Below are 23838 nucleotides of genomic sequence, written 5' to 3'. Positions count from 1 at the left end.
GAATATCACCTCAGTTTTTTGTAAATTTTGTAACATTTTGGCACAAAAATACAACCAAGAAATGCAAATGATGTAACAATGATTGTAAACATTTCTGTTATAATTGTATGCTTTCCTTGTGTGCTCATATAAGCGGGAATGAAAGCGACCACAACCATTAAGAGGAACAGCATGTTGTACGTTATAAACTTTCCCTCATTTGAAGATGATTCCTTGTTGTGAGCCTTTGAAGCAAGACCAAGGCACAATATTGCCAAAATAATCAAGTACGTCAAAGAACACAAAGCCCAAAGGGGTGAAATCAAAGTACATTCAATAATGATTGTTCCCAAACGGGCTGTTGTATTGTACTTTACCCTTGGATCACTTGCAAGAGCCCAAAGTAAAGAAAACACCACTTGTGGGATAAAACAAAATGCCACAACATATTTCTGTTTCAGTGACTTGACTGTACTTTGGCAGTTGTTAAGGTTAGAACCTGAAGTGAAATTTAAAGGAATTATTTATCACAATTGAGGATCCTAATACCAGTAATATTATGCACAAAATGAATACGTTATTGGAAGGGAGACTTGATAAAGATGGAGTAGTTATGTCACATCAAATACTGAAATTTTACACAAAGCATTTTACACAAATAATGAAACATTTTCCCAGACTCGATGGTTTAATGGTTAAAGCAAGTACTCCAAGTCTGGGAGGTCGACAGATCAAACACCGGCCAGGTTATACCAAAGTCTTCATAAATCATACGTGCTTCTTCCTTGCTTGACCATCAGCCTTTAAAAGGATAAGAGCACAGCCAATGCCCATAGCTTGTCTTCTTTGGGGAGGCAAAATTCTTCCTGAGGAAATGCCCTTCTGATATTGTGAGAAAGGCGGTGCCATTGATGTGGTAGCACTGTACCCAGAGTGCCCCGATAAGTGGTGACACTGATCCCAAGTGGCTACCCGTCCTGTGTTGTGTCTCGTGTATTCGAGTGTAGTCTATGGGTATGAGATGTGTGTGGCAGTTACACTAAAAACTTTAGATCCTGCAAAAAAAGAAAATAAACAAGCCAAGCATACATCAAAGTGCAATTCACTGGAATGACCAGACAATAACAAGAACTCACCCAAATCAAGCAATAAGTGATGATCATAACACAACACAATACATCGAGAAGAAAATTTAGAGAATGAAGCACAGCAATTCCCTTTTCCCTCGATAAATTAGACTATTGGAGTTCCCACTTAGTAGGCCAATGAGTTTCATCTGTCAAGTGTCACATCACTTGCTGAAAAAAAAAATATATATATATATATATATATATATATATATATATATATATATATATATATATATATATATATATATATATATATATATATATATATATATATATATATATATATATATATATATATATATATATATATATATATATATATACATATACATTTCTTTAGTGTTCTGCATAGTGTTTTGCAAGAAGACGGCAGATGTTTGTGTGATGTGCACTTCAAAGGTTCTTAAAGGTCTAAAGGTCTGAAGGGTATGTTCCAATACTCATTCACGTCTAATCTCTCAAGCATGTAAAAAGGCTCAAAAAAGGTCCAAATGGTCCAAATTGTCAAGGGTCCAAGCTGTATAATCTGTCTGAAGTGTGCAAGGCAGTGATCTTCATGACTCTTTTAGAGGGGGGCCACTTTTTCGAAAAGACATTAGTGTGAGAGCCACCACACTGCCTGCAGGACTCCAAAATGACTGCTGTTAGGCCCAGCCTCCACATAGTCTTATTCGTTGTGGTTAACTGGGCTGCAAGCATATTGTTTGTATACAACAACCATATCCTGATTTAGTTATGTTACTTTTATACTTCGTATTGGAACTTATTGGACACCATTGGGTCAATTTGATTGCATTTATGGCAGATTATGATGGGGTGTTTTCACATTTGTGTTTTTATCGGCCGCACATTAGTGTCCAGACTTTAAGCCACCAGTGGCTCACTGGCTGTGCAATGAAGATCAGGGGTGTAAGGGGTCTAAATGGTGTGAAGGTCTAAGGGATCTAAATTAACTTAAGGAGTGTAAAGGTTGAAAGGGTAAAAAAGGTGAAAAGCGTGAAGGGATCGAAAAGTGCCAAAAGTGTTGAAATGGTCTGAAAGGATCTTAGCGATCTTTTTGAGGTCTTGAAAGTCCTTATGTGTCATCTGGTCATTTTGGGGTCTTTTGGAATATCTGAGTACTCTGGGTTTTTTGAGGTCCTTTCGGTCTTTTGGTATTTTGGGTCATTGGGGTATTTTGGGTATTTTGCATCCTCTGGATCCTTAGGGGTTTTTTGGGATCCTATTGTACATTGGGTTGAAGGTGAACCCAAACGCGAAGATCACCTTGACACAAATTTATCCTTCACTACCTTGCAAAATAGATATGATGCGTCTTTTTCTGATTTCTGAATTATAAAGGAGGTATATTTTCAATTAAAAGACGAAAATCTTTCCTTCTTCAGATTATCCGTGACATCAGGAAGTGCATGAGGACCATGAAGTAATCATTAAGTGGACCATACATCGTGGTACGATTTAACTCAAACGGCGAATAATTTTCGATTTTCCAAAATATGCAGAGTCGACTCATCCTTGATACTTGCACAGTAATAGAAAGAGAGATGGTTTCATGCAAAACCAATGATCAAAAAGACCATACGTTTTCAAGAAATCGTACGAGGTTTTTCCGAATTACCCGCGTGTGGATCGGGCCGACAAAAAAGTTAGCTATTGTGCTCAGAACACTTTACAGAACACTGTTATGAAACAAAAGATGACTTGATCTTGTGGTTATTTACCACAATGGAGATAGGATGCCACACCCACAGTCAAGCAGAAACAACCATTACTCAAAAATGTAACACCACTCTACCCAGCTTCTGGTATATGTACACGGGTGATTTGAGCAGTGAATCAAACACCTGTTTCCATTGTCCAGTAGTTACCATAAGAACACCTGAAAATCATCTCATCAACAGAAATTTCTCCAAGTCAAATGAACAACTATCTATTTAAAGTGGAGAGAAAGTAAGGATTGCAGCGTCGACAGCTCAACCAACATCAAGCTCTCATGGCAAGAGGTTAAAGTCCCACTTTGCCCAAGCGGCATAACTCCAATGGAGACGTTCTTAATTAATGGCGGATAACGTGCACGCGGGTAGTGAGGAGAAACACGGGAAACCCTAAAGCTATTTAACCCAATGGGTATATTTCCTGAACCACAAAAACCAAAATAACCAGAGATGATAACTCAATGGAGGAAACGTGGGTGGGTTGTTGTGGGGAAGAAAAGGAAAATACAGAAACGATAATAAATAATTATGTACAAATAGGTATTGTAAAATAAATTTAAGAAACGAAGGCACCTCAAACCTGACTCAGTCACAGATGGGAAGGGAAGAAAAATAACTGGAGGACTCAGCTCTGGGACAGCGGGGACGAGCAGGTGATGAGGGGGGAAGAGGACGACGACAAGGTGAGCAGACGATGGCACGATGATGAGGAGATAGGCAGGACAATGAGCAAGCTCTGGGTGACGAACTGGCTCTAGGTGACAATCGGAGGCAGAATCAGGCAGGCAGGATGACCTCCTCAACACTTTCCCCTCGGTCTCCTTTGAACTCGCACACCCACTCATCAACTGCCTTTTCCTCCCGTTGTCGTCACATCAGACTCTCAACAATTCCCTCGATCGTCCTCTCTCCACCAACTGCCTATATAGTTCCTCCCTTTCCTTCCTCTTTGTAAATGCTGTGCACCTTTTGGAAGCATTGATAACCACCCTCCCCTCTGGATGTGGTGCTCCGCCCCTCCCAGGTTCCGCACCTCGGGAGGCATTCATATCGGAGCTATAAACGATGAAGATGATGACGACGACTCATGCATTGCTCCACCCTGAAGCACTGCTCCACTCTGCTAAGATGAAGAGGACTCCTGCATTGCTCCACCCCTCGGTAGGTGTTCATAGCTCTGCCCCCGTCTCTTTTGTTGCAAGTCTCCCGGCGCCCCATGGTAGAGGCTTGACATCATAGCAGATGTCAAGTCACATGGGACTGAGTGGAACATTCCCACATTCATACATAATTCCCTCATTGACAACAACCAAATTCCCTGCAAGGCAATGGCTTCATGTTTTCTTTTTAATCAAACTGCAGGTGTGACTCTAACTCGGCAGCAGGGAGGTCCAGCACAAGCAAGATGGTATGGGCGCTTCAGGGTGTATTGTCTGCAGTCCAAAGCAAGTCGCTGACTTCAGAACTTCTTTGACCCTCCCCTACCCCACCCTCTCAACTTCTCAGCCCCCAGCAGACAAACATTCTCTTTGCTGGATGTCCCACCAGGGACGGTCTCCACACACAGGCTCTCCTGGCTTCCGGCACTATTGGCCTCCCCCCGGGTTGCCAAGGGTCTCCAACCCATCGGCCGTCCAAATTGGACTCCAAAAACCTCTGGCTGCCAGGAGTGAGTTACCTTGGGAGGGATCGCAGTCACCACACCTCCAGAACCTCATCCGTACCTGCAGACACACATACTTTCCCCACCCACATAATCCCAAATGTCACTCCCTCCTCCTCTGCCATACAATTTTCAACACCTGGACTACAAGGTACTGGGTACCTAACCTGCCATGGCCTGCATACACACTAATGACCAAACACACTCATACAAAACAGAATTCTATATTTAGAACACACATCATATTTTAACCCTTTCCAGCAGATCCACATGCTTGGCTCTAATGGCTACACTTGCCCATCATACATATCAATTCACCAACTCACCTGCATATCCCTAAAGGCAAAGCATGGTGAGTCCTGACAATAAGGAAAGGGTAAATTTAACAAACCATTCATCACTGGGAGGCACATTCAATACTCACAGCACCTGATGCAGCCATTCTTCCCATGAAATCCATGCCAATTAACCCCAGGACTCTCTTCCCAAATTGAGGGTGGGTGATGTGGGACTCTCCAGGCTTTCTCCAAACATTCCTAACTTTCCACTGATGATACGGTAGTTGTCAGGTGGGCAGTACTTGTAACCAGTCCATGCAAATCGACACACGTCTATAGACCAGCATACCATGGCAGGTAGCCACATACTGGCTGTTCCAGAGCCTCAGGGAGAGGGTAGCAGGCTGCATGCTCGAGCAGTCACTTCATCAGGCCCTTACTGGCCTACAGTGGTACTGCCACCAAAGCGTGGCCTGCAAACTCCTCCTTCTAATGGTTCTCATGGTACACCATGGCAGGTGCCGAGACGGAACCACCTCAGACTCCCAGAGGTCTCAAACCCCTCCAGGGTCCGGCGACTCCACTGGCCCTAGACACTCCCTCAGATGGCACCCCGATGGACGGGGGAGCCACATTCCACCAGACTCCCTGTGGGGCCCAGGTCATGCCACAGCACCAATGGTCAGACCCCATGTCCAAATTCTGCCAGTGCAGCTCCCCAGATGCCTGGCTCAACCCAATCTCTCAAGGGGGCAATCTCCCACAAGGCTGACCAGGATTTAATCATGCAGCCTGGGAAACAACTCCTACCAAACCAAGGCTGCTCCACAACAATTTGTCTTTTAAATGTAAAATTTAAATGATTGGCCCTGTGTTTCCAAATTTGGCTGCATTCTCCAACCCTTTTAATACCAGGCTTTTCTGCCGCCTCCTGCAGCCACTGGTGGCATTGAGCCTCCCGCTCTTCCCACCTTCCTCCATTGTCATGAGTCGCAAGCTGCTCATGACTCACAAGTCCGACACAACACAAACAAGCATGTTTCAAAACCAAATGCAGCTCAAACTGGCAAAGGCCCAGATTGGCCTGCTTCTTTCTAAGTGCCCTGCCATTCAACTTTCTCCTTACCCACCGCTGCCCCGTGGCAGCCAAAACACACACCACATGCCACAGAGTGAAAACCCCAGGCACCGAGTCGACACCAACAGGGTCCACCCCAAACACCCGGGGAACTGACATGACCTCCGCCGGCACCAGCTTGTACACGACGATGGGCGTAGCCTCATTTTTCAGCGTAAGCTTGGGACACCATGGCAGGAGGTGTACCACCAGCGGATGCAGGAGGTGGAAGAAAAGCCTGGTAATAACAGGGTTGTAGAATGCATCCGAATTTGGAAACATAGGGCCAATAATTTTAATTTTACATTAAAATGGCAAATTGTTGTGGAGCAGCCTTGGTTTGGTAGGTGTTGGTTCCAGGGTACACAATTATATCCTGGTGGGATTAAGCAGGGTTGGCCTCGTGGAAGATTGCCCACCTGAGAGATTGGGTTGAGCCAGGCAGCTGGGGAGCTGCACTGGAAGAATTTGAACATGGGCTCTGACCAAATGAAAAATGTCATCATTCATTTCTTGATTTCTTCACAAAAATTTATCCTTTCACACTGTATGTCCTTCATCCATTTTATCCATTCGTTCTTTACCATCTTTATCCATTTTATCCATCCGATCACCAAAAATCTTCATTAACATCTCACACTTGGCCTGGATAAACATCAAACCCGCTTCCTGGCTCGACGGCTTAGGAATGGGGGAGGTTCGTACCCTCATCTCATCAAATCCGGCTTGCTTCCACCATCCTCACTGCTTCCTTCACTGCATAATTCTTCACGTTTGTCATTTTGTGCAATGGCTTTCTTCCCGCACGTGCCAAGGAAATTGAAAAAAAATTGCATTGTTAAATTTTCAGCACGGTACACTGCACTCACCCAACACCAAGTAACAATAAATTGGGAAGTCCTCGGTTTACCAATCCCAAAGTCTGAATCCTGCACAAGAGACTCCAAATCGGAAGCAGGGGTTTCGAAAAATCATGGGGAGTCAGGTGGAGTGTGGTGCCCCCTGTCAATCGGGGTGCCTTTTTCCTCCTTGGAAGGTATTCATAGCTCTGCCCCCACCTCTTTTGTTACAAGTCTCTCGGCACCCCCCGGTAGAGGTTGACGTGGAGGTTTTACACACAATTTCCTCAACCATAAACTCTACTTCCCCATAAACGTAACAGTATTTATGTATCATCCACTCCTCCAAGAGGATTTGACCAAGGACGCAAAACAATTGAGGGTCCCTCCTATACCCCCCCCGACTCCTCCACAATACCCACCACTTTCCCATACCCTCTATCCATCCCCCTCCACACTCCACAACCCCAATCTACTGGGGTGGGACATCGACACCACATAGACTTGACGGTGGGACACGGCACAGAAATGGAAACAAATGGCATCAGGGGAAAACTATGAAATGGGACGAACGCATGACATACAAAAGAACATTCCGTTGTATGGCCACGAGATTGATTTGAGGCCTCGTGGGACTTTGCTAAGAATAGCGGCTGTAGGATACAAGACTTTGGACATGAGAAAGAAGGTGATTAAAAAGTGATTTTATTGAAATGTTTAGGATAATTAAGGGCAATGACAAAGTAAATGTGGGAGAGTTTTTCAAGAGAATAGAGAGTTCAAGTACCAGATACCACAGCCTGAGAGGAAGAAGAGGAATGTCAGAGCAGTAATCATGTAGATGTCTTTCATTCAGAGATTAGTTAATTCATGGAATGGTCTCCCTGGAAAGGTACCAAAAGCAGTAAGAGTGGATAACGAGATATCAGTACTTGTACATGGATGTTGGCAGGACTTGTAGGTTGTTTGCATGTTGCTGCGTGACCATATATATATGTGTAGGAATTGTAAAGTTTTAAGGTTTTTGGGAGGGTCTTTTCTCTGATGTCTGTGGCAGGGTATCCCATTGGTTTCCCCCCCCAACCCCCACAGCTGCCCCAAAAAAGTAAAAAAAAAAAATATATATATATATATATATATATATATATATATATATATATATATATATATATATATATATATATATATATATATATATGGAAAATAAAGGTGTCATAATAATAAAAATACCATTATTTAAAATATAAATTTAATTATATTTTTGGTAACTACCCCCTCCCCCATATTAAGATCAAGTCAGTGGTGGGAGATGAATTTATGTGGTCTGGAGATGCTGGAGCATGGACATGATGGGCTGAGTGGGCTCCACTTGTATCAAAATGCCTTGTTATCTAGTGAGAGAAGGCAGATAGAAGGATTGAGGAGAGAGAGGAGAGAGAGGAGAGAGAGGAGAGAGGCAGGGAGGGGAGAGACAGAGAGAGAGAGAGAGAGAGAGAGAGAGAGAGAGAGAGAGAGAGAGAGAGAGAGAGAGAGAGAGGAGAGGTGGGGGCTGTGGATTGTGAGGAGGGGGCTGTGGATTGTGAGGAGGGGCAGGGCAGCGAGTAAGGTGGGAACGAGGAATTGTGGGACAGTGATGCCTCACCACAAGTCATAAAATCCCTTTGACTTCACGCATATTAATAGGGGAATGCAATCCTGAGAGAAACCAGAATAACCACACTATGGTCACAACCTGCGACAATATCTGGTTACAGGTTGGTTGGGAAAAGTACATTTAAAGAACTCTTAAAGAGAACAGAATGATACGGAAACATCCATGTAATGTGATATTAAAACATCAACCCGACACCTATTGTCCATGTCACCACCGTCACGAGTATATCAGAAAGAGATAATGAGTCACATGGACACACATTGATTAAGGGAAACATGACGCAACAAACCCGGATGGAACGCATGATTACCCTGCATTCTGATGGGATTGGTTAAACCAAACAGATTCGACATGTGATTAGATTTTTTGGAATCCCTCATTGTGTATAACACTCAACCCAAACAAAGCCAAATGAAATTTGATGCAACAAACCCAAGCAGTACATAATCAGCAGAGGCCGACAGACCTGACATCTCAGGTCCATGATGGCGGCCATATCATTTTGTCTGGGTGCTTGGTAGGTGGAGCCAAGTGACAAATGTGGGTGGGGTCCAGTATCTGTCTGACTAATGGGTGCACATTTCAAAAATCCATCCACAACAAGAACCCTGACAAAAACGGCAAAACAACAACAGCAATGGGTAGCTCTTATAGACCTGCGACATGTGCAGGTTAAAAAAAATTAAGTGGCAATTTTTCAAAGAGGTAATGAATAATAAAATATTATTACACTCTATAACTGCAAGGCATCTCAAAATGCAAAGCCCGTCCGCATCCGCTTTGGACTTGAACTAAACTTGGCAAAAACTGCATTAAAAAATAATAAACATTTCATCAAATTTGTGTTCTCCAAAATCTCATAATAAAGAATTTTTGAAGATTTGATGACAAAAACTCAATTGGTAAAAATGGTTAATGTCCAATAGTGCAATTTTTTTTTAAACAAGACTGCAAATTATACCTTTGGAAGCAATGAACCCATTTGTGCATTTTGCCAACATGCAGATTATCGCAAGTGAGAGCAATATACAGGGACAAGTGTCCCGTAAGCTGCACAAGTTGTCTGTTGGTTTGCCAATAAAAGCTAATGTACTGCAAAAGCATCCTCCTAATGCAACAAGAAGAAGGAGATTCACTGCAAAACTTTCACCTTTCACCAGATGGAGTTCACGATGGGTGTACATCATCACCATAACCACACCAACCAACACGATTCCAATGAGTAACATTACCAACAGTATGATGGACAACGGATCAGAAAAAGCCAGAAATTCTTCAGCCATGATTACACAAGCTTCTCCATGTTCAGTTGACCAAAAGTAGTTGGGGCAGTGCAAGCATTCCTGAGAATCTAAAGCCAAACATTCCTTTTTATAGAGAACATTTTCACTGATTTTTTTTTTTTTAACAGTCCATTGATTTTAAAGACATGCACCAAACATTACTTTTAATGCTTTGGGGGTGAGCTTGTGGGCTGGGGCGGGGGGGGGGGTTGGGACGGTGATATTCAGAGATAAAATAATAACTTGTGACTTTGTCTACTTTCAGAGAAACATTGTGATATTTTTGAAAAAGTAAAAGCAAGCACAGCTGGAAAATTAATTCTCTGAGCTTCACATTACTCATGATTGAACCACTCATTTATTAAGCGCGATTAAATATGTCAATATAATATAAATAAATATGTATTCTTGCAAAAATACTCTTGGAGTACCCACCCTCTGGGTGGGTAGAGTTTGCACATTACTTTCGAAAAATGAATAGTCTGTATATTGCAAGAGTAGCAAATACACCCTGTTGCTGATGGGACTATAAGGAGGGGGAGAGAGAGTTGGGAGATTGAGGAGGCAGAGATAGAGGAGGAAGAGATGTACCCCACACACATAACCATAACCATAAAACCCATGTACCGCACACACATAACCAAGCATTCAGGCAAGCACACACCCACAAGGAGAAGTCCCGTTGGAAGCATGCAGGTGTTAACTGCCAACTACATCTCCTGATCAGGACAAACCACCAACTCCCGCTGCATGGATGTGCTCTCCTGTGGGGTCATGTGTGCTGTGCATGCATTCTTTCCCCATACGTGGCCAAATTTTGTCATTGGTGGAGTTCCAAATACGAAGATTGATGCTAAGTTGGAAGGTTGGTACTTTTTTATATGGGTGCATAAATAAAAAATATTTAAAAAATGAAAGCAGATCACAGAAAAAGGTGAAAAAGGAGATCAGTGGTGACTTCAAGAAACAGACATTAGGAGATATTTGGGAAGGATAGGGGTGGTGTGGGGTACATGTGGTAAACAAGATGACCTTCACAAATTCACTTCAGACACTACAGGGACTCTCTGGAAGGAAAGCAGGAAATTTGAAGGAGGTTCGTTTGGGGTGGATTAACAGGGTGAGAAAAGATCAAGGTTTTAGATGGAGGAAGACAAGAGATGGTGGTGGACAGCTGTTTTGAAGACCTGGAGGGAAGAATGGGATTGAAGAGAGTGGGAGTTTTTTCTTTCTTCAAAAACGGCTGCCACATCATGTAACTTGTGACTATCATGCCACAATTATCATGAAAACATTCTTCATGAATAGTCACACCAATGGTGAAAATTCTGTGTCAATCCGACAAGCAGTTGCAAAGAAAAGCACTTTCATTCAGTGTGGACAAATACACAAACAAGAAAGATGTCATACATATCACAATACTTGTGAAGTCCATAAAACAAATTTGACCATAAAAATAATTAGTCGTTGAATTCAATGATCAAATATGAAAATCCTCTTAAAATTTCTTGTCAATTCTATACTATGAAAACTGACGATTTTAGAATTTTTGCATCTGTTGACATTTTGGCCTCTGTTGACCTCAACAATACTTGTTCGTTGAATTCACTGACCTGATATGCAAATGTTCATCAAATTTCAAGTCAATGGCATTAAAATTGAGGATTTTAGAAATTTCACCTAAGTTGTTGACCTTTGGCTTATGTTGTCCTCAAATTTAATAGGTGATTGAATTCAGTGACCTGAAATGCAACTCATCTTCGAATTTGAAGTAAATCAGATGAAAAATTACAATTTTAGAAACATTTGGCCTATGTTGAGCTTTTGGTCTTTGATGACCTCAATAATAATTGGTGGTGGAATTCAGCACCTGATATGTAAATCCCGTTCAAATGTCTAGTCATTCGTATGAAAATTGAGGATTTTAGAAATTTGACAAAGTTGTTGACCTTTGGACATTGTTGATCTTTTGATCTCAAAAACAATAGCCTTCTTGATAATGACAAACTCTTCCATGTGGTGAAGTTTCGTGAAAATTGGTTAAAAATTGTGACTTGTGGGCGATTGATATTCAAACAAACTTAAAGAACATGGAAAAAATTCATAGGCCACGTTGTTTATTAATTTTGCTCTTCTGAGTTAATGGGCCAGCCAACACTTATTAACAACTAAAATGGCCAGAAGTCGACCAGTCCGCCATCTTTGATCAGATTGCAAAATAAAGTTTGGTGTAAGTGAATGCCATCATGCACTGTGCTTGTGCTACATTGGAATAAAATCGGACTATGCACATCCGAGAAATGGTTGGGGACGGGTTTAAGTAACAAAATGGCCACCAATCGGTGAACTTGCATCTGATCTCGAAAAAAAATGGCGTGCATCTATGAGCCATTATTTATTACATGTGTGCCAATTTCTGAACATGATCGGTAAATGCTTGTGCAAGAAATGGTTGAGGGTGTATTCAATACCGTTTTTTTCTTTTACAACTCAAATGGCCACCAGTCTACCAGTCGGCCATCTTTGACGTGATCACAAAATAAAGGGAGGTGCATGTGTAGGCCATCATTTGCTGTCGTTCTGCCCAGGTTGAACAAAATTGGACTATGCATGTCTGAGAAATGGTTGGGGACACATTCAAGCAACAAAATGGCAGCCAGTCAGCCATCTTTGATCTGATCTCGAAAAAACATGATGTTCTTCTGTAAGCCCTCATTCCTTATCTTTGTGCTAAGATTGAAGAACACCTGTAAATGCATGTCTGAGAAATGGTTGATGACATGTTCAACATCGGGTTTTTTACAACAAAAATGGCCACCAGTTGGCCATCTTTGATCACATCGCAAAACAAAATGACATGCTAATGTTAACCATCATGTCTTGTCGTTGTGCCAAGTATGAATAAAATCGGTCCATACATTCCCATGCCTGGTGTTGGCTTAATGGTTATGGTGATGGGCTTTGGATCCAAGGGTCCTGAGTTCAAATCCTGCTCAGCTGTTGGATTAATACCAGGTGGGGTTTTCTCTGCGGTTATCCTTCTGACATTGGAAAAATGAGTGCCAGCATGCTGGTATACTGTGTCGGAGTGGCGACCCGTCCAGGATTGTGCCCAATAGCCAAGGAGACTGCTTAAGCAGCATCAACGCTCTGCACAGAGTATGGTCCCAATCTCCTCCTCTTCATACATGTCTGACACAAAAATTGAAACCAAATCCATGAGCCCCCATTTTTGATTAAGTCCAAGGGGGCTAATTACACACAAGACCAACCAATATACTTGAAAAATCTTCGATTTTTTACAAATAACAAACAAACCGACAAACAGACAAGAAGACAGACACACAAATCGATCCTAATGCAATGCCTCTTCTTTGGTGAGGGTAAAAATGTAGTCACAAAATGGATATGAATAATCTACACAAACGAAATACACTGTTTGCATTTTGAGAACTGGCGATCACAGAGATCTTCTTCAGATGTATTCGCAGAAAAGAATATTTGCATGCATTCCCATGAACAACATGGAGGAAATGGAACAACATTGAACTCTTGCAATGCAGCGCATATGCATTGAAGGTACATGGAGCAATTATCATTCAAATGAAAGGAAAGAAATGAATACATTGCAGTATGTGTCTCAACCCTACATGTGGATGTGCATGTATTCACTAGTAATTTGCCACTTCACTTTTCACTTACTTAATTGACTCCTCATCCGAGTCTTCCTCATCGCAATTTGACTCTTTCAAATTCTGGCATAGAACGAACAATCATTTGCTCGTTCTTGTCTGCAAACTATTGGCATTCCCCATCAGGAGCAACAAACAACTTGACTTTCTTGAGGCATTCATTTCGTTTATTTTTCTGAGTCTGGAAGAAGAACCTGATCAGCTCTGTTTTATTCGCACTGCATGCCAGAATTTTTATTTTCCGTTGATGAGGTACTTGATGCTCTTCACTGTAGATCTTGGTGATCAAGCTTCCACCCACTGAGCGTCTTCCCGTCTCAGCATTCTTGATGCTATCGTTCCTGCATGTATAAACTCCAAAGTCGATGACAGTACTCCTAATACTAAGGGCTTACTCTCAAGTTGATTCAGAAAGTAACTATCCATCTTGCCAAGTGTTGATGGTATATTCTGGAGTGATTATTTCCTCAAGCACAGGGCATATGATATCATGAACAATTTTGGCTGTGTCTGGAGGTCCATCTAGGTTCTTCAGGTTCTTCATCATCACTGACTGCAAGTGCTGTTACTTTGCGTTCAGAGCTTTCTTCTACTTCTTTACACTTGGCAGCACATTCTTGAAACTTCTGAGCTCTTTTCTCTCTCACGAGAATAACTCGATTGTGTGTGTTGATGACATGCATGCAGTAAAAGCCTGAAAATCCTCCTTCAGGTTCCACATTTGCACTAACATCTGACAACATGTACATCACCATGATGGCCAGTGACAGTCAGGTGTGCAATGAATCATGTAGGTGTCGGCGTAAGCCAAACGTGCTGTGATTGGACACTATTTATTTAAGAGGTTGTCGCATTTTCGGATGTTTTTTTTCCATATTTTGAAAAAACGTGCATATTTTAAAAAATGTGCATATTTTGTGATTGACGAGTTTCAGATATTAGTTCTGCAATATTTTTACCCAACTTATCAAATAAACAGTTAGATACATGACATGGTTCACAAAACTAAACTAAACGGGGGCTCGGCCCATTGTCTAGTTCTACTTACAATAACACCTCACAGGCAAAAACATATTGTTGAGTCCAATATAATAAGCAATTACTCCATCATGAATTGTAGGTTTACAAGAAATATCTAATTTACAGAATTTCAACACCTCTTTTCAATTACCTGTCTCATTGGAGTATTGCCCTTGTGGGCAAGCAATGCAATCGTGAAAACATAATGGCTCTCCTTTCCGGGCAGCTTTGCGTGTTCCAGGTTGGCAGGCATCACTGCACAAAGAGCTAGGAACCTTGAACACAGAATTCATTACAAAGTTTAAAAAAATAGCTTATTTGGAGAAGGAATGATTCGGTCACTTACATTCTATTAAATTCAATAACATTCAAAATAGATAAAAGTTGAACTTGCCTTTTGTGAACCATCATTCCAAACTATATCACGTGAAAGAAAACCAAGCTGCTGTTCTTGTGGATATGATGAATCAAAAATACCAACAACTTTGAAATCTAAGGCTCTTTCCTTGTTTTTCTGCCAGTTCACAATCTCATATACTGCAGGAGGATCTCCATTTTTATCGAAAAACAGAGTTTCTGCCTTGTTAACGCTGAATGTAACTTTCTTCAGATAGTATAAAAGCTGGAATATTTATGTGGATAATAAATTAAATGTAACAAACAAACTAGAGGAATGTTACAAAAATTATACTTCGAAAGAAAGGAAAGCGTATTATTTATGTGCACATGCGAATTTGACCAAAACCTTAAAACTCTCGATTTATTCATCATGATACTCACCATCTTCATTATAAATAAGAATCAAGGTAGAACATAAATACTGTTTTAACAAACACTGAAAAAAATCGAAATCAATGAAGAAATAAATTAAGTTGTGGTAATTTATTGGTATTTGTTTCATCACTTATACGATTACATAATATTATCTTTTAATAACATAAAACACAGTGTCCTGTCCCCTATTACAAGGACAATTTGAGTAGGGTTTTAAAGGCCAATCTTTTAACATGACAGTTTGTTCACAAAGGTGTATTTCTGAGGATAAAAAACTGGAAAAACTTTTTCCATAAAAGGGTAATTACATCTCTTCTACTGGAATTGTAGATGGAGAAATATTTCATGTTTTTCAAACCGAGCCTCAAGGGCTGTGTACAGAAATGTTAAAAAAAAAAAACGACAAATAAGAAGTGCAAGGAGGTGAAATTCGCTGCACTTGATGTGCAAATTGCGCAGAGTAAAACGAGTGTTCATTTACGTGCATAAAAGGCCGAATAAATCATGACGATGTAAGCAAAGCTGACACTCGGCCAAGGCTTCAGACAATGGCACACTCACAATGCTCTACCACTGAAACAAAATGGCCCAGATAATAAAGAAAATAGGGTCACATTTGTGCATGTACCATCGTGTTTAAAGTAATGCTTCTTCTGACAAATTATCATCTTCCAGTTTCATAAATTGAATCCAACCCGTCATTTGTGATTTGCTAGCATACGAGTATGCCAGCAAATACAAACCGTCGCTTCGCTGATGGAAATATTAAGGTAAAGGAGGTGAGTAACAAGGAGTAGAGGGAGAGATAGGATGGAGGGGTGAAGAGAGAGAGAAAGGGAGAGAGAGAGAGAGAGAGAGAGAGAGAGAGAGAGAGAGAAAGAGAGAGAGAGAGAGAGAGAGAGAGAGAGGAGAGAGGGGAAAGAGGGGAGAGAGGTCGAGAGGGATGGAGAGAGAGATGGAGAGAGAGATGGAGAGAGAGAGAGAGAGAGAGAGAGAGAGATGAAAATCGAATGTTTTGGATGTTTGACCTCACTGTGACCTTGACCTTTGACCGAATTTGACCAACATCGAAGCAGCGCTAGCCACCAACCTCCTGAATCACGTGGTGTAATTTGTCATTGGTAACTTCTTCCGTTCTCGAGTTATCATTTTTTGGATGTTTGACCTCACTGTGACCTTTACCTTTGACCGATTTTGACCAAAATCGAAGCAGCAGTAGCCATCACGCTCCTGAATCAAGTGGTGTAATTTGACATTGGCAGCTTCTTCCGTTCTTGAGTTATCCTGCCTACAAACAAACAAACAAACAAACAAGCAGTCATAGACTGGTAATTACGAAATCGTCAACTTGACCTCTGACTTTGTCTAATAAAAGCTGTCTCTGGAGAAGGTAGCGACGCAAACCAGAAGCTTCTACCATGATTCTGTACCAAACCATCAAAAATTGAATTTTTGACCCCACTGTGACCTTGACCTTTGACCGATTTTGACCAAAATCTAATCAGCGCTTGTCATCACCCTCCTGAATCACGTGGTTTAATTCGATGTTGGTAGCTTCTCCCATTCTCGAGTTATCGTGTCTACAAACAAACACACACACACACACACACACACACACACACACACACACACACACACACACACACACACACACACACACACACACACACACGACGGAAGTCATCAATATACTTACGAAATCTTTAGATTTCGTAAGTAACAAGCAGTCATAGACTGGTACTGATGAAATCGTCAACTTGACCTCTGACCTTGTCTAATAAAAGCTGTCTCGAGAGAAGGTAGTGATGCAAACCAGAAGTTTCTATAATGATTCTGTACCAAACCATCAAAAATCGTAACGTCGACCGAAGCAAAAATCTCCATTTCTCCACGCAATTATTTAATCAAAGTGACAAAACCGTAATATTCGGCCATCCACCAACAATCTTTACATAATCCGACGGCTTAGCGAGTCAGGCATGCGACGATAACCTTTATTGGGATAAAAAATGACTTTTAAACACCATCTTTATCAAAAACACTGTCAGTGCGCACACGCAAAACCTTTACGTGACTCAACAACACGTCTGCTCGAGCACTGCATCACGTGACGACCCGTGACACGTCGAGTGAAATATTTTTATACAATCTTAAACCATCTCCAAAACATCCGATTTTTACCAGAATTTCGACAACGGAGTTTTAAGCATCCTAAGCGATCGCAAAAACCGAAGACAAAATTAAAATCCAAGTTAACACGAACTCGTAACGTCGAGCAAAGCAAAAATACTCCATTTCTCCACATGAATATACGGAATTGCGCACTGCATCACGTGACGACCCATGTCGCGCCGAGTGAAATATTTTTATACAATCTTAAAACGTCTCCAAAACATCCGATTTTTCCAAGAATTTTGACAACTGAGTTTTAAGCGTCCTAAGCGATCAGAAAAACGGAAGACAAAATTAAAATCGAAGTTACAATGAACTCGTAACGTCGAGCAAAGCAAAAATACTCCATTTCTCCACAAGAATTTACGGAATTATGTTTGACCTCACTGTGACCTTGACCTTTGATAGATTTTGACCAAAATCTAATCTGCGCAAGCAATCACCTTCCTGAATCAAGTGGTGTAATTTGACATTGGTAGCTTCTTCCGTTCTCGAGTTATCGTGCCTACAAACAAACACACAAACAAACAAACAAGCAGTCATAGACTGGTACTTACGAAATCGTCAACTTGACCTCTGACCTTGTCTAATAAAAGCTGTCTTGAGAGAAGGTAGCGACGCAAACCAGAAGTTTCTACAATGATTCTATACCAAACCATGAAAAATCGTAACGTCGACCGAAGCAAAAAATCTCCATTTCTCCACGCAATTACTGAATATTATTTTATCAAAGTCAAAAAACCGTAATATTCGGCCATCCACCAACAATCTTTACATAATCCAACAGCTTAGCGAGTCACGCATGCGAAGATAACCTTTATTGGGATAAAAATGACTTTCAAACAACATCTTTATCAAAAACACCGTCAGCGTGCACAAGCAAAACCTTGACGTGACTCAACGACGCGTCTGCTCGAGCGCACTGCATCACGTGACGACACATGATGCGTCGAGTGAAATATTTTTTATACAATCTTAAAACGTCTCCAAAACATCCGATTTTTACCAAAATTTCGACAACCGTGATTTAAGCGTCCTAAGCGATCGCAAAAAACGAAGACAAAATTAAAATTGAAGTTAAAACCAACTCGTAACGTCGAGAGAAGCAAAAATACTCCATTTCTCCACATGAATTTACGGAATTGCACACTGCAGCACGTGACGACACATGACGCATGAGTGAAATATTTTTATACAATCTTAAAACGTCTCCAAAACATCCGATTTTTACCAGAATTTCGACAACCGAGTTGTAAGCATCGTCAGCGATCACAAAAACCGAAGACAAAATTAAAATCGAAGTTAAAACAAACTCGTAACGTCGAGCGAAGCAAAAATTCTCCATTTCTCCACATGAATTTACGGAATTATGTTTGACCTCACTGTGACCTTGACATTTGACCGATTTTGACCAAAATCTAATCAGTGCTTGTGATCACCCTCCTGAATCACCTGGTGTAATTTGACATTGGAAGCTTCTTCCGTTCTCGAGTTATCGTGCCTAAAAACAAACACACAAACACACAAACAAACTCACAAACAAACACACAAACAGAAAACGGATGTCATCAATATACTTATGAAATATTTAGATTTCGCAAATAACAAGCAGTCATAGACTGGTAGTTACGAAATCGTCAACTTGACCTCTGACCTTGTCGAATAAAAGCTGTCTCTGGAGAAGGTCGCGACACAAACCAGAAGTTTCTACGATGATTCTGTACCAAACCATCAATAATCGAATATTTTGGATGTTTGACCTCACTGTGACCTTGACCTTTGACCGATTTTGTCCAAAATCTAACCAGCGCTAGCCACCATCCCCCTGAATCACGTGCTGTAATTTGACATTGGTAGCTTCTTCCGTTCTTGAGTTATCTGTAGCAAACCATCAAAAATCGAATATTTGACCTCACCGTTACCTTGACCTTTGACCGGTTTTGACCAAAATCTAATCAGCACTAGCCATCACGCTCCTGAATCACGTGGTGTAATTTGACATTGGTTGTCCTTCTGTTCTCAAGTTATCGTATATACAAACAAACAAACAAACACACAAACAAACAAACACACAAACAAACAAACACACAGAAACGGAACTCATCAATATATTTACGAAATCTTTAGATTTCGTAAGTAACAAACAAGCAGGCATAGACTGGTACTTACGAACTCGTCAACTTGAGCTCTGACCATGTCTAATAAAAGCTGTCTCGAGAGAAGGGAGCGACGCAAACCAGAAGGTTCTGCAATGATTCTGCATCAAACCATCAAAAATCGAATGTTTTGGATGTTTGACCTCACTGTGACCTTGACCTTTGATCGATTTTGACCAACATCGAAGCAGCGCTAGCCACCACCCTCCCGAATCAAGTGGTGTAATTTGACATTTGTGGCTTCTTCTTTTCTCGAGTAATCATTTTTTGGATGTTTGACCTCACTGGGACTTTGACCTTTGACCGATTTTGACCGAAATCTAATCAGCACTAGGCATCACCCTCCTGAATCAAGTGGTGTAAATTGATATTGGTAGCTTCTTCTGTTCTCGAGTTATCTGTACCAAACCATCAAAAATCGAATATATGACCTCACTGTGACCTTGACCTTTGACCGATTTTGACCAAAATCTAATCAGCACTAGCCAGCACAGTCCTGAATCAATTCGTGTAATTTGACATTGGCAGCTTCTTCCGTTCTCGAGTTATCATGCCTACAAACAAACAAACAAACAAGCAGTTATAGACTGGTACTTACGAAATCGTCAACTTGACCTCTGACTTTGTCGAATAAAGGCTGTCTCTGGAGAAGGTAGCGACACAAACCAGAAGTTTCTACCATGATTCTGTACCAAACGATCAAAAATGGAATTTTTGACCCGACTGTGACCTTGATCTTTGACCGATTTTGACCAAAATCTAATCTGCACTACCCATCATCCTCCGGAATCACGTGGTGTAATTGGACATTGGTAGCTTCTTCCGTTCTCGAGTTCTCGTGCCTACAAACAAACAAGCAGTCATAGACTGGTACTTACAAAATCGTCGACTTGACCTCTGACCTTGTCTAATAAAACTGTCTCTCGAGAAGGTAGCAACACAAACTAGAAGTTTCTTCAATGATTCAGTACCAAACCATCAAAATCGAATGTTTTGGATGTTTGACCTCACTGTGACCTTGACCTTTGATTGATTTTGACCAAAATGTAAGCAGCGCTGGGCACCACCCTCCTGAATCAGGTAGTATAATTTGACATTGGAAGCTTCTTCCGTTCTCGAGTTATCATTTTTTGGATGTTTGACCTCACTGTGACCTTGACCTTTGACCGATTTGGACCAACATCCAACCAGCGCTAGCCATCACGCTCCTGATTCACTTGTTATAACTTGATGTTGGTAGCTACATCCACTCTCGAGTTATCGTGCCTACAAACAAACACACACACAAGCAAACACACAAACAAACAAACAAGCAGTCATAGACTGGTACTTACGAAATCGTCAACTTGACCTCTGACCTTGTCGAATAAAAGCTGTCTCTTGAGAAGGTAGCGACGCAAACCAGAAGTTTCTACTATGATTCTGTACCAAACCATCAAAAACGTAACGTCGACCGAAGCAAAAATCTCCATTTCTCCACGCAATTATTTAATATTATTTTATCAAAGTCAGAAAACCGTAATATTCGGCCATCCACCAACAATCTTTACATAATCCAATGGCTTAGTGAGTCAGGCATGCGACGATAACCTTTATTGGGATAAAAAATGACTTTTTAACCCCATCTTTATCGAAAACACCGTCAGCGCGCACATGGAAAATCTTTACGTGATCAACGACGCCTCTGCTCGAGCGTGCTGCACCAAGTGACGAGCTGTGATGCGTCGAGTGAAATATTTTTTATACAATCTTAAAACGTCTCCAAAACATCTGATTTTTACCAGATTTTCGACAACCAAGTTTTTTACTGTCCAAAGCGATTGCAAAAACCGAAGACAAAATTAAAATGGAAGTTAAAACGAACTCGTAACGTCGACCGAAGCAAAAATACTCCTTTTCTCCACATGAATTTACGGAATTATGTTTGACCTCACTGTGACCTTGACCTTTAACCGATTTTGACCAAAATCTAATCAGCGGTAGCCATCACCCTCCTGAATCACGTGGTGTAATTTGACCTTGTTAGCTTCTTCTGTTCTCGAGTTATCATGCCTCCAAATAAACACACAAATACACAAACACACACACAAACAAACAAAAAAACAAACAAACAGAGGACGGAAGTCATCAATATTCTTACGAAACTTTAGATTTCATAAGTACCAATCCGGCCAATTGCATTATCCCGCTCCCTCCCTCTGGGGGGGATGGGGTGGCGGGACAACAAGGGTTCGCCCCCGATATGAGATGTGACTTAGTAGTTCCTTCCATTTTAGTAACTGCCTCTCAGTTTTATTTATTAAAAATCCCACTTTTTTAAAACGAAATTTTAATGCCAAGGAAGACACCGAGATAAAAAAATTCCATCCTATGCACATTCAAGTTGCTTGGGCAGGGTCGGAGGAGTGGCGCCATTTTGCGGACCAAGATTGAGAGCTTTGCTCTTTTTCTAGTTTACTTTGGTGGAGCTTGCCAAACTGAATTCATGGACACAGTGGACCAAGGCAGAGACATCCTCATCTGAATGGATAACTGCACAAAGATTATCCGCGTAGGCAATTGAATTAACTGGGTTCGCCATTGGTTGAGGAAGAATACCATGAAGATGTTCCCGCAACCGAATGAGCAAAGGCTCGATTATTTGGGAATAGAGAAGGCCAGACAAAGGGCAGCCTTGACGAATGCCTCTATTCGCTGGAAAAGGCTGACATAAAATATTATTAACTTTGAGTTAACTAAAAATGTTGGGATACAGGAGCTGTATGTTAGAGATAAAAGTTGCCCCAAAACCAAACGCTCATAAAACAGAAAAAAGATAGAGGTGATCAACAGTGTCAAAGGATTTTTCCTGGTCAAGAAAAACCAGACCAACATTTTTTTCCTCAAGAGTGCAGATATCAATCATTTCTCGCACAATAAAAATACTGTCATGTATTGTTCTTTTTGGAACACAATGGGATTGATCAGGGTGGATAATTTCCCCAATCACTGGTCTGAGCCGGTTGGTAAGAGCCTTTGAGAAAATTTTATAATCCGTGCAAAGCAATCATATAGGACGCCAGTTACACGTTTGCTGAAGGTCACCTTTGGGGGACAAGGGCGAGTGCAGCCCTGCGACAGCTTAATGGCAACAAATTCAATCGTAGACCGTCAATCAGAGCTCCATGTTACTCTGGTCCCAGAAGGTCCCAAAAGGTTTTATGAAGTTCTGCAGGCATTCCATCTTGTACAGAGGCTTTGCCTGTTGGTAGAGTATGTAGGGTTGCCTGAAGTTCCTCCAAAGTTATTTCCTTGTATAGTTGTAGACGTACGGATTCTAATGAGGTGGGTCGGGGAGAAGTCAGGGATTACACAATCTCATCATCAGTGCTCTTGGCTTGGTGGAGTTCAGAGAAGTCATCCTTGAGTGAAACTCTGATGTCTTTTTGGTAGTGCGTTATTCTTCCTTCCTTCGTCTTTATTGAGGCGATCTGCTGACTTGTTTTTTTCCGAACTTCCCGTCCGAAGAAGAACTTGGAGGAAGTATCCAAGTGATACAGTTTTTCCATTCGGAGACGGATCAGAGCTCCCCTGGCCTGCTTTGCATGGAGGCCAGCAAGAAGGGCTTTTTTCTTTACCAGCAAAGTTGTTCCTTTCGGTATTAGAAGCTGAGAGGTTGGATAGCAAAGTTAATATTTCTCTGGCACCCAGAGATTGAAGGGCAGAGTCATGTCGACTTTGATAAGCTCCGTATTGCTGGAAGAAGGAGCTTATCTGTGCTTTGGCATTGTCCCACAATTGCACAAGACGGGGAAAGGAGGTTTTTGCGTTGGAGTAAATTTCTCCAAAAAACACGAAAGGCATCAAGGAACAAATGATCCTCGAGGAGGCTTTCAATAAAAGTCCAGTCGGCAGCACCTCGGTTACGAATTGGATGGTGAATGCGAAGTATGACCATATGATGGTCTGAGAAACCACTGGGGACGATACCACTATGGGTCAAAATATTTTAAAAAAAATCATTATTAATGTAAAAATGGTCTAACCTTGTGAGGGACAGATAGCCATCAAAACAACGACACCACGTGTATTGTCTTGTTGATGGATTACAAGTCCTCCAAATGTCAATCAGAGAGGACGTTGTCAAAGTCCTAGCCAGGGAAATAATGCTCCCTGGGTGAGGCTCTTTCCCATTGCGATCAATGTTATCATCCATCGTGCAGTTAAAATCCCCTCCAAAACAAACAAATTCAAGAAAATATAAGTGTATGAGGGATGTTTCTAACTGCGTAAAAAAAAAAATGTTCGATGTGAACTGTCACTCGGTGCATTGACATTGAGTATTGTGTGTTTAAAACCATTAAGAGGAAAGGTGAGTGAGATTAAA

General features: G+C 41.3%; 1 protein-coding gene and 1 long non-coding RNA gene across 2 annotated transcripts in view; both read right to left on the bottom strand.

The window, feature by feature from the left end:
* LOC147035830 (uncharacterized) overlaps positions 1–23838 on the bottom strand; it is a 28312-nt gene continuing 4474 nt past the window's right edge. The window contains exons 2-3 of the long non-coding RNA XR_015049628.1: positions 14522–14645; positions 1–1034 (exon numbers count right to left, since the gene is read on the bottom strand). This is a non-coding gene — a long non-coding RNA (uncharacterized LOC147035830). The remainder of the gene's footprint in view (positions 1035–14521; positions 14646–23838) is intronic.
* The window catches only part of LOC147035829 (uncharacterized), a 72228-nt gene continuing 64737 nt past the window's right edge, over positions 16348–23838 (bottom strand). The window contains exon 3 of the mRNA XM_085847669.1: positions 16348–16432. The gene's annotated coding sequence lies outside the window, so the exon portion shown is untranslated. The remainder of the gene's footprint in view (positions 16433–23838) is intronic.

This window comes from Eptatretus burgeri, chromosome 1 (genome assembly GCF_056783735.1).
Source record: "Eptatretus burgeri isolate ZD-2024b chromosome 1, Ebu_testis_v1, whole genome shotgun sequence".
Classification (NCBI taxonomy): domain Eukaryota; kingdom Metazoa; phylum Chordata; class Myxini; order Myxiniformes; family Myxinidae; genus Eptatretus; species Eptatretus burgeri.
Note: the sequence above shows the minus strand (reverse complement) of the source record. Positions and strands in the feature narration are given on the sequence as shown.